The sequence below is a fragment of the Cryptomeria japonica genome, chromosome 4 (genome assembly GCF_030272615.1).
Source record: "Cryptomeria japonica chromosome 4, Sugi_1.0, whole genome shotgun sequence".
In the NCBI taxonomy this organism is placed as follows: domain Eukaryota; kingdom Viridiplantae; phylum Streptophyta; class Pinopsida; order Cupressales; family Cupressaceae; genus Cryptomeria; species Cryptomeria japonica.
The window spans coordinates 284,411,824-284,423,264 of NC_081408.1; positions in this window are offsets into that span (position 1 = coordinate 284,411,824).

Sequence of the window (11,441 nt, forward strand, 5' to 3'; positions counted from 1 at the left end):
ATGCCTTTATCAGTCTGTAAAATCTGCAATCCTAAAAGGAATTTTATTTCTCCAATCATAGACATTTCAAATTCATGCTGCATTTCAAGAGAAAATTCTTTGCATAATCCATCTTCTCCTCCAAAGATTATATCATCAACAAATACTTCCATAATCAAGATGTCATCATTAGTTACTCTGTAATATAAATTGCTATCTACATTTCCTTTAGTAAAACCAATTTTTAAAATATACTTATCCAATCTTGCATACCAGGCTCTTGGAGCTTGTTTTAATCCATACAGAGCTTTTCTTAATCTGCAAACCATATCATTGTCATCTATCAAAGAAAATCCATCAGGTTGTTCAATATAGACTTCCTCTTCAAGATCTCCATTCAAAAATGCACATTTAATATCCATTTGATAAACTTTGTAATCCTTGTGAGCTACAAAGGCCAAGAATAATCTAACTGCCTCAATTCTGGCTATCGGTGCAAAGGTTTCATTGTAATCAAGTCCTTCTTTCTGAGAATATCCCTTACATACTAATCTTGCTTTATTTTTGACAACCTTACCATCTTCATTGAGTTTGTTTCTAAATACCCATTTGGTTCCAATTACATTTTTATTTTTAGGCCGGGGAACTAATGTCCAAGTATTATTTTTCTCAATTTGTCCTAATTCTTCTTCGATAGCTTTAATCCGGAATTTATCTTCACATGCCTCATTGATAGATAATGGTTCAATTTGAGAAATAAGACATACCTCTTCATTTGCCAATCTTCCTCTTGTCAAGACTCCTTTAAATTTGCTTCCAATTATCTGATCTTCAGAATAATTCAGTCTTACATACTGGGGTGTCTTAGTCTGTTGTTGTTCTTCAATTACTGTGGAATCCTCTGATGATACCAGAGTAACTGGATCATCATTCTGTACCAGTGAAAGTTACTGGATCTCCAAAGTGGGTGTATTTAGCAGGTGTTGACATCAATGACCAAACCATACCAAAATACCAACAAGTAAGACATATGGTTTTTTGGAATTTTTCTATTGGTTGAGAAAACCATAGTCTTCAATTTCATTTTTCCTATATATTTTGGCTTGTTGGACTGTGCATGGGTTAATCATCTAGTAGATCATTGCAAGAGAATTTTCAAATTGGATTTGGATTTGGGAAGGCTTGACAATATCAAATTTCTTCTTCAATTTTGGTTTTGCGATTTGCAGGTTGGTGGCTCTACTTTTGCATTTCATTTCTAGAAAATATTTTCTTCTTTGTGTCTACAAGTTTGAATTTTTATTTCTCTCAGGAGATTGATTTATCGTGGGAGGATTTGCCTTGCTGGAGTTTAGTTTTTTGTACAAGTTTGGAAATGGACAATGCAGATTTGTCTCTATGTCTTTGTTGTGTACTATGTAATCTATCTGTGAATACACTATTGGAGTGTGGAATCTTCCTTCCACTTGTTTTTGTTGCATTTAGACTCTACCCATCTTGTTTGAACCTCCTTTGGTTGATTGATACTTTTCTTTCTCTCTCTATCTCTCTCTATTGTGGTTTTGGCTCCTCTCTCTCAGTTTATATTGAGTGGGAGAGGGACTTTCTTCTACAACTTTTTGCCAGTGGCTATGCAGTGAGTATGTTGGTTGTCCTTTATTTTTTCTGGATGTTCCAGACTACCTCTGTGTAGTATGTGGGTTGTTTCATACCCCTAAGTCTTCTGGAGACCCCTCCTAAGCCTTATGCCTTAGTATTGATTTGTTCATTGCACACTTACCAAAAATGCTATGCAATCACCCAGGAACACTATAGGATGCACCAAAAATGCCACCCAACATGCCAAGAATGCCACTGTTCATACCATATGCTCTGATAAACTTACCATGATAGTTGAGGTCCTGATTTGCAGATTCAAGCAAAATGGCCAGAAACACCACTCTAGAGACCAAAAACGCTATCATACTGACTATAAATGCTATCATACATGCAAAAAAGGCCACCATACCTACCAAGAAATCCATCCTAGGTTTCAGGAGCACTGAGTTGTCCCGAGGGTCTCTGAAAGTCAGTTTTTAGCTTGTTTGAATGCATCTTTGGTCCGTGTGAGTACTCCAGAGGCGCTTGCATTATGTATTGGGATTTCCAAATGTGGTTATGATGTATTTTGATCTCGTATGATGCTTCATGTTCTTTGGTAAGAGGGTTGATGCCTTATTCTTGAGGTGTTCCTATGTAATTTGACGCTTTGGTGAGAGGGAGAATGCCTTGCTGATGAGGGATTGTTTAGGTGACTCTAGTGGGATGTGTTATACCTCATTATTGAGGATATGATGCTATTTAGATCTCTTTTTTGGTTTTATTTCCTGATTGGCTTATCTTTTATGTTGCATTTGTGAAGGCCTCCTTCTTTGAGTTTAATTCATGAGCCCTCTTTGCTCAGTTTTCTTAGATTGTTATCATACCTATTGGCATTATGGATGGATTGATTATGTGTTGCATTGATGTTTTGTCATTAATGTCAACACTTGCTGATATGGTTGGTTACTGGCACTGACAGATAGGTTTTGGTTACTAGTAGAAGATCTAGTGTTACTGGTAGATGAGACTATTTGTTGGACACTTCTGGCATGTTTGGATCTATGGAGTATATTTTATTTCATGTCATACGTGCTTCTGGAGCATGTCTTTTTTAGTTGGTATGGACATTGAGCTTAACCAGGACTATAATCAGGCATGGTAGATGCTATCTCTAGTAGTTCACTCTATTGGATTGTTGTCTATTCTTCCTGAGGTGGTTTTAACCTCTATAGTCAATGGGACTCTTTTGTAATGAGCAGTATACTCTAAGTAGTGTGCCTTCTTGCATGTGCAAGCCCCTCATTATAGCACATACTTTTTGTAGAAGTATCATCTGACCATGGGTAGGCTTCCTACTATGGTTTTTCATTTTCCGGGTTTTCCATGTACAAACCATGTTGTTATCAAGTATGGTTGTTCTGCATTGATTATTTGTTTATTTGTTAAGTTGCATTGTTTACCGGTATCTGTTTCTACTATACCGGTACTCAATCTAGTTAAAGGTTATTCAATGGAATAAATGTTATAATCTATTAACAACTGATTCACCCCCTGCTCTCAGTTGTTCACCGATTTTCCTAACAATTGGTATTAGAGCCTTGGTCCTGTTTTGTAGAAGCTTAACTGCTTGAGGTAGATCCTATGACATCTAACACTTCTAGTCCACTAGCAACTATTTTCAGAAGATAAATTCCTAAGCTTGATGGAACAAACTATGGAATATGGAAGATCAAGATGGAGACTCATCTTAGATGTCTTGGAAAGGATATTTGGGAGATCACCAATAAAGGATCTATACCTTTTGATCTGGCATCTGGCAATCCTGCTCCTGCAGACTTGGATAAGAATATTGACAATGATTGCAAAGCTAGAGAAGCCCTCTTGTGTGCACTTACTAATCAACAGATTATGGGATTGATTGAAAAATCATTAGCAAAGGTTATGTGGGATAAATTGCAGACTCTGAATGAAGGTGACCCTACTGTAAAAATTGCTAAACTTGATGGTTACCGGGTAAGGTATGAAAACTTGAAGATGGAAGATAATGAAATAATTGTTGTGTTTATGGAAAGAGTAAATGAGATTGTTATGGGAATTCAATGTTGTGGAGGATCTTTGAGTGAAGATGAAATAGTTTCCAAAGTCTTGAGATCCCTTCCACCAGCTTACAAGATGAAGGCAACTGCAATTAATGAGTTGAGAACAATGACAAACTCTTAAGTTAACAAAGATATTCTGATTGGGAAATTATCTGCTTTTGAACTTGAAGAATTTGGATCTTCTGTAGTTGTAAAGTCTAAACCTTCTTTTCATGCATCATCATCATCATCTATAGGCAAACGTGATTCGAAAGTCCTATATGCAAAATAATAGGAAGACATGAGGAAAGAAGCTGAAGAATTTTAGCAACTTGAAGCCTTATTTTCTAGAAGAGTACCTAAAGGTCCGACAAGAAGTAAGTATGAAGGGAAAGCACCTTTTAAATGTTTTTCATGCAATAAGATTGGTCATTTTTCTTCTAGATGTCCTGAAAGGAATGCAAGATTTGAGGAAAGAGTTAAGAAATCTTTTAAGCCTAACCAGAACAGATATAAATTCAAGAAATATAAACAATGCTACATAGCGGATGAGGAAGGAGTAAGTGATAACTCTGGAGATGAACTTGTAGAAGACTCTGCTAGTGCATCTGGAAATGGAAAGGAATGGGTGTTCTATGCTTTAAAGGAATATGAACTGCTACCGACTATCAAAAATGAAAAAAAGGCTCTGGCAACAAAAGTTGAAGATAAGGATGAATGGGTAATTGATAGTGGATGCTCACACCATATGACTAGAGATAAAAGTAAATTTATGTCACTATAAGAATACAATGGAGGTCAAGTCAGATTTGGAGATGACAAAGCATGTATGATCAGATGTAGAGGCATTTTTTCTTTGGATGGGAACTGTAAAACTGATAATGTCTATTATGTATAAGGTTTAAAGCATAATCTTTTGAGTGTTGGTCAACTGGTTGACAAGAGTTTCCAACTTCAATTTAAAGATAGAAAATGCAAAATCATTAACAAGACTAGTTTGGAGATTGCAACTGGTATTTAGAGCGGGGGTAATATCTTTCAGTTGAACACTGGTAATAAGACATGTTTGATTGCACATATTGATGAGAGTTGGTTATGGCATAAGAGGTTGTGTCATGTCAATTTTGATTGTAAATTTAAGATCAGTTCAACTAAGGCAGTTAGAGATATGCCTAGGATTGTGAAGCCTCATACTTTGATATGTAAAGAATGTCAATTGGGAAAGGGTGAACTCACAATACTGGTTCTCACTTGTTGACCAACTTTGACACTTATATGAATATTTTGAAAAAAAACTTCACTTCCTGACACCTATAACTTTTAAACCGTTAAGAATTTGAAGATGATATAAAATAGTCATTTTTAACATCTTGTTTGCAGATTCTAAATATATTTTTTTCAAATTTGTTTGAATGAAATTTTATTGATTTTTCCATCTCCCTCAAGAAGTAGTTTTTTACAACAAACAACATTTTTTAAGAGTGGGGCAAGTGCAAGGTAATGAGTCACAAATTTGCATAAGTCCACGCGTTGGAAAATGTGCTCTTACAAACGGGGGCCCGTTTTCAAAAAACGGGGGCCCGTTTGTGCTTCGGGCTCCCGAGCTGAAAGGTAATGGGGGTCCGAAGCAAAACAAAACGGGCCCCCGTTTTGTTCTAAAACGGGGGCCCGCTTTTACACAAAATGTGGGCCCGTTTTTTAGAAACGGGGGCCCGTTTTTAAAAACGGGGGCCCGTTTCTAAAAAACGGGCTCCCGTTTTGTTTAAAAGCGGGCCCCCATTTCTAAATGACATTTTTCCTTTTTTTTCCACAAGCCGCCCTTATTTGAAAACGGGGGGCCATTTTGTGGAAGTTGATTCCACAACCCACCACTTGGCTCGGGATTAGGCCCGGGATAGGCCTGGGATGGCCACACCTGAGACATGCACCTACAAATTCAAATCTCCATGAATGAAAGCACAAATATGAACTTCAGAAATAGTTTACGCGCCTCTAATCAGAGAATTTTTATACGAAATTAAAACCCATTTCAGATTATACTGTCTAGATTCTAAATATAAATTTATTTAAAAATTGATTATTTTAACTATTTTTCAGTTAATTTATACTAAATCGGGTCCATAAATTTGAAATATTAACTAATTTTGTTAATTTAATAACTTTTTTATTTTAAAGAATTTTGGAAAAAAAATTATATGTCATCAATCTACACAAAATTCTTTTGTATTTAAAAAAAAATAAAATAAAAAAATGTTAAGTTTACATCAAATTATGTGGGTCGTACACGTCAAATTCTTAAAACGATAATTACAGCCATTAAAAAATTAATTTAAAAAAAAATATTAGAAAAAAAAATACAGAAAAATATGCTCATCAATCTTCAGTGTGTTACAAACCATTTCCCAAAACGGTTTGAGAAAATAATTTTAATTGTGTCAAAAAGTGTGGGTTGTACACATGCATGGTATGGTCCTGAAACAGGCATTTTTAAAACATAGTTTTCAGAACTCCATTTAAAAAGTTATTTTTTATTATGTGGGTATTAAAATAAATTATATATTTGGAAAGTACACTCAGAGGGCTATCTTTTATATTACTGACTTTTTCCAAGATTCAATCTCTAAGTGTTTCAAAATTTAAGCTCAAATGAGACAAAATCTAAAAATTAGGGAAAACACTTCCACTTTTTGGCCAAAAAGTGGACTCATCTTCTTGCACTGACCGAGTGATGTGTATCCCGAAACGCATAATTTTTTTTTTCTATAAATGATAAAAACTTAATTCTTTTGAATTTTGGTTTGTAACATCAATACCCTGGGCATGCAGTTGGTTTGATAGTGATATGTTGAATATTTTTCATTATATTAAGTTTTGAAGTTCGACTAATTATAATTTAGATATAGGTGTATGTTTGAACATATAACTTGTTCTATATATATCAAAGTTCAATTTTCTTTTTTTTGTTAGAAAGAAAACATCAGTACCTAGTGCATAGATATTTTTCAGAATATTTTTGAATTAGTTTACTATTATTTCCAATGCATTGAACAAAGAAGTTTATGTTCGGTGAAAACCCTACATTCATAAGAAATAAAATAAAAATATATTAATGAAATTAAATATATTAAAAGTTATACTATTTGGAAATCTTATAATAAGGACTAAATACTTTAAAAAAAACACTTTTAAATGAATAAATTTGACCCCCCAAAAGCTAATGTAAAATTGGTTTTTTATCAACATTTGATAGATGCAAAGGAGACTCCATTGCAAGTATGATTTAGAAGTAGAGAGGTTCTATCCAGGAAATTTTGATCTAAGAGCCTTTTATTTAACTCTCTTCAATTAATTACTTAAAATGGGACCTCTTAAAGCTTAAATCATTATATTTTTTTAAAAATGTATGATTTCAGGAAAAATCAGGATGTACCAAAAAGTGGGAACCAACTTTGTGAGTTCACCCGAAAGCAAGTTAGAAGTTTTTTTAAGGGCATACATGATAAATCTAATGATGTACTTGATTCGATTCACACTAACTTATGTGCTGCAGCAAGGACTGGTAGTTTTCAAGGTGATAAGTATTTCATGTTGATTATTGATGACTATTATAGAATGATGTGGGTGACTTTTCCTAGGGAAAAGTCTAAAGCCTTTGAGAAATTCAAGATCTTTAAGGCGAAGATTGAAACAAAAACTGGATTGAAAATCAAATGTCTAAGATCAGATCATGACGGTGAATTCACTTCTCATGAGTTTAACAATTACTATAAGACAAATGGCATAAGGAGACTGTTATTTGCACCCTAGACTCCTTAGTAGAATGGAGTAGTGGAAAGAAAGAACAAAACTATTTTGGATACAAAAAGATCTATGATGATGGAAGCTAAATTGCCTCATATCTACTGGAGAGAAGCAGTGAGTACAATAGTCTATACATTTAACAGAGTTCATATCAAAGGTGAAACTAGTAAGACCCCTTATGAATTATGGTTTGGACATAAATCTACTATTAAATATTTTAGAATTTTTGGAATTAAATGTTATATTGAAAAAGATGATTCTATTGGGAAGTTTGATCCTAGATGTGCTGAAGGGATATTTCTTGGTTATTCAATTCAAAGAAAAGCATATAGATGTTATAACAAAAGATTACAAAAAAATGAGGAGAGGTAGTTTCTGGGAGAGATATATTTAGAACCTTACAGAGATATCATTCACTGGGGGAGAGTTACTCAGGAGATTGATGGTTATCTTCCATAGGGGGAGACTTGTTTGGCATTTCATGGTACTTAGATGTTTTTCACATCTAGTGTTGCCATCAATGCCAAAGGGGGAGATTGTTGGCATTATGGATGAATTGATTGTGTGTTTCATTGATGTTTTGTCATTAATGTCAACACTAGTTGATATGGTTGGTTACGGGCACCGACAGACAGGTTTTGGTTACTGGTAGAAGATCTAGTGTTACCGATAGATGAGACTATCTGTTGGACACTTCCAAAATATTTGGATCTATGGAGTATGTTTGATTTCATGTGGTATGTGCTTCTGTAGCATGTCTTGGTCAGTTTGTATGGACTTGGTAATTAGATGCTATCATACACTCTAGTAAACCCACCCTTGCATTGGTTCAACGCTTTACCGGCAAAGCTTTTCCTAAGCAATCTTGATAGTATGCATAAGTGGCATTGGTGTGGCTTTTAGATGAATTTTAGGATGTTGAAGATGTTCTTTGATCATGCATCAACTGCTTGAAGACATTGCTTTGGCATGGTGGACTCAGAATAGGTCTAGTACCTATCTAGGTTAAGGACCGATATCATGCTAACGTGTTCTCTACACGTTATAAGACCTTTTTGGGATGTTCTATGGATTTGCTATTATTTTTTTGGTCTTAATCTGACATGGCATATCATTGTAATATGGATTTGTATTGTAATATTTTTTAGGTGGCTGACCTAGTTGCATTGTTTACCGATATTTGTTTCTTCTTTACCAGTACTTAATCTGGTTAAAGGTTATTCAATGGATTAAATGTTATAATTTGTTAACAACTAATTCACCCCCCGCTCTCAGATGTTCATCGGTTATCCTAAAAGTACCTTCATTGGCCTTCATGATTATTTTAGATGTGTATTTTATATGTATTTCCACCCTATGGTCATGGTTCATGCTAGGGAGAGTGGGCCCTTGCATGTGTGGACCATGGTCTTGAGCATTAGGCCTCTAGGAGGGGGTCTAGACTTATTAGAACCACATGAAGTGCTTGATGTAATTGCAATTGATAACTTAAATAATTGATTAGTGGGTTTTGGGTATTAGGAATTCACTAAAAAGGATAATAATTGATTGGGGGCCCCACCTCATAGCCCTAAAAGCGTGCATGCTCGGGATGAGCTTTGGAAGACTATTGTAGTAGTAAACCAATCTCCCTTGAATGGCTCCAAGGTTGAGATGGTTTCACATGCCTATTAGGGTGAGGCTTGGCCCCTTTTATTGTGAGGATAGCATGTGATTACACTCCTTCCCTACATGAGTCCATTATCCATATGCTTTACTTTATTGGTTTTGCCTCTAGAGCGTCTCTTGATGATTCCAGCCTTGTGTTGCAACTTTGTGTTGTGATCTCTTGATTAGAGTCTTGTTGTGTCTTGATGTATCCTTTGGTTGATAGGTGTCATGTTATGTCTTGAGCATGTGTTGAAAGCTTTATCATATCCTAGCACGGGGGGTGGCTCCTTGATTGGTTCCACATGGTCGGGTGGTTGATTGCCTTCGTCCATTGGGATATTCTCCTTAGTGTTGTGTGTATGGATTGAAGATTGCACTTTGGAATTGGTTTCCTATGTTTTTGAAAACAAGACATTGTATTGTAATGAAACTTGTATGTAAAGAAATGTTGTATTCTTATATTGTACTATCATGTATTAAGAAGAAAGTTGTAATAGGACTAGATTTTAGAATTAGGTACAGATCTATGCTTATTTCATGATGTAGTAGATGCTTGTATGAGTATAAAGTAATCATGTGAATGGATTAGTTTATTTGTACTTAAAATGTATTAAATTAATGTGAGGGATAGTATTATGTTATGCTATAGAATGAATGATAGATAGATGAAATGGATAGCATTGAACTATAATTGAGTAACTAGGTGATCATGGATACTAAAGGTTAAATGATTTGTACAATGCTATGTGTTTGGGACTTTGCATAAGATGATTTAACTATGTAAGGGATTATGCATCTTTGTGTTAGGTATCTATATATAAATGTGGAAAGGACATGATGTAGAGGTTAGGAAGAATGCTTTGATGATTCCTTAATGTATAGAATGTTCAATATGTAAAATGTGTTTATGGATTTTATGTGATTGTGAAATGGAATAGAAATATGGTTACGGGTTTTATTTATATTTATGCATTGAGATTGAGTTATGTTATACCTTAGGACGATTGATGGAAATAATATAATAGTTTCATTTAAGATTTACTTGAGTGGTTAGGAATTTATGAGTATTGAATAGTTAAATATAATCTATGTTGCTTCCTTGATTGATTACAAAGTGAAAGAAAATGCTTATGTAATGGTTATGCTTTAGTTGCATGAAAACTAAATGGTTAGAGGATTGGGAAAATTGATCTTCTTGATAAATAGATGTCATGATAGAATGTTGTTAAGTAGTGATGTTAAGATACCCTAGAGAATAATTGTGTTGCAAGAATGTATTTTGTTATGCGCTTATGTTAGAAGGTGTATTTTGCTTGCGTAGAATGGATTTATGATGTTTATATTCCATGTTTCATGTGTTCTTTCAATTGGGTAATATTGTATTGATGTATGTTAATGTTGGAATAATGTAATGGATGTTTCTTTTTAAAAAAAATAGTAGTTTATTGATTATTTCTCTAGGGTATTTTGATGGGCATTACATTTCGTATCAGAGCCCATTTTCATACACTCGGTACTATAGTTTCATATGAGCCCATTGTGTGAGTTAGCATATGTTAGCCCAATGGTGTATCCATGCTTATTATTCTTTTACTTATTTACCCTATAGTTTAGCTCATAGACTCTTTTGCGTCTTGGATAGACAAGATGCCTACTAGAGGTAGAGGTCATGGCTATGGTCATGGTGATCGCATGGGTACTCATCAAAATCCTTGTGCTGAGGTTTCTAAAGAGTCACACACTAAGGAGAAGCAACAAGATCAACACCATGGGGAGGAGCAGCAACAAGATCAGGGAGGTGGTGATGTAGTTCAACAGCTAGTTACAACACTTCAGAATCTTCTTGATCGTCTAGGTCTAGGACAGTAGGAGAATCATCAAGAGGAGTCTCAACATTCGGGCCATGATGATAGAGATGTGTATAAATAGCATGAGAGGGAGAATTCACATTCACCTTGTAGGAGAGCAGATGTTGTAGAGGATCAGAATGTAGTTGCAGGTGGACATATGAGAGACCTCTTTAGGGCTTGTCCACATACTATTGATGGTTCTCGTGGTGGATTGGAGGCAGAGACTTGGTTTCTTGACTTTGGTGGGTGTTTTACCATGCATATGTATGGTAGTAACACCAAGGCCAGGTGTGTGATTATACATTTTTGAGATTTTTCTTCCACTTGGTGGCATATAGAGGAGAAGAAGCTCCATTTGGATATTGCGATAGTTTTGTTCGAGTTATTTCTTGAGCCTTTCCATGCTCATTTTCTGTCAGATCTTTGGAGACAACATAGGGCTTATGAGTTCAATGATGTGAGGCATCGGGGAACGACAATTGAGCAGTATGAGAAGAAATTC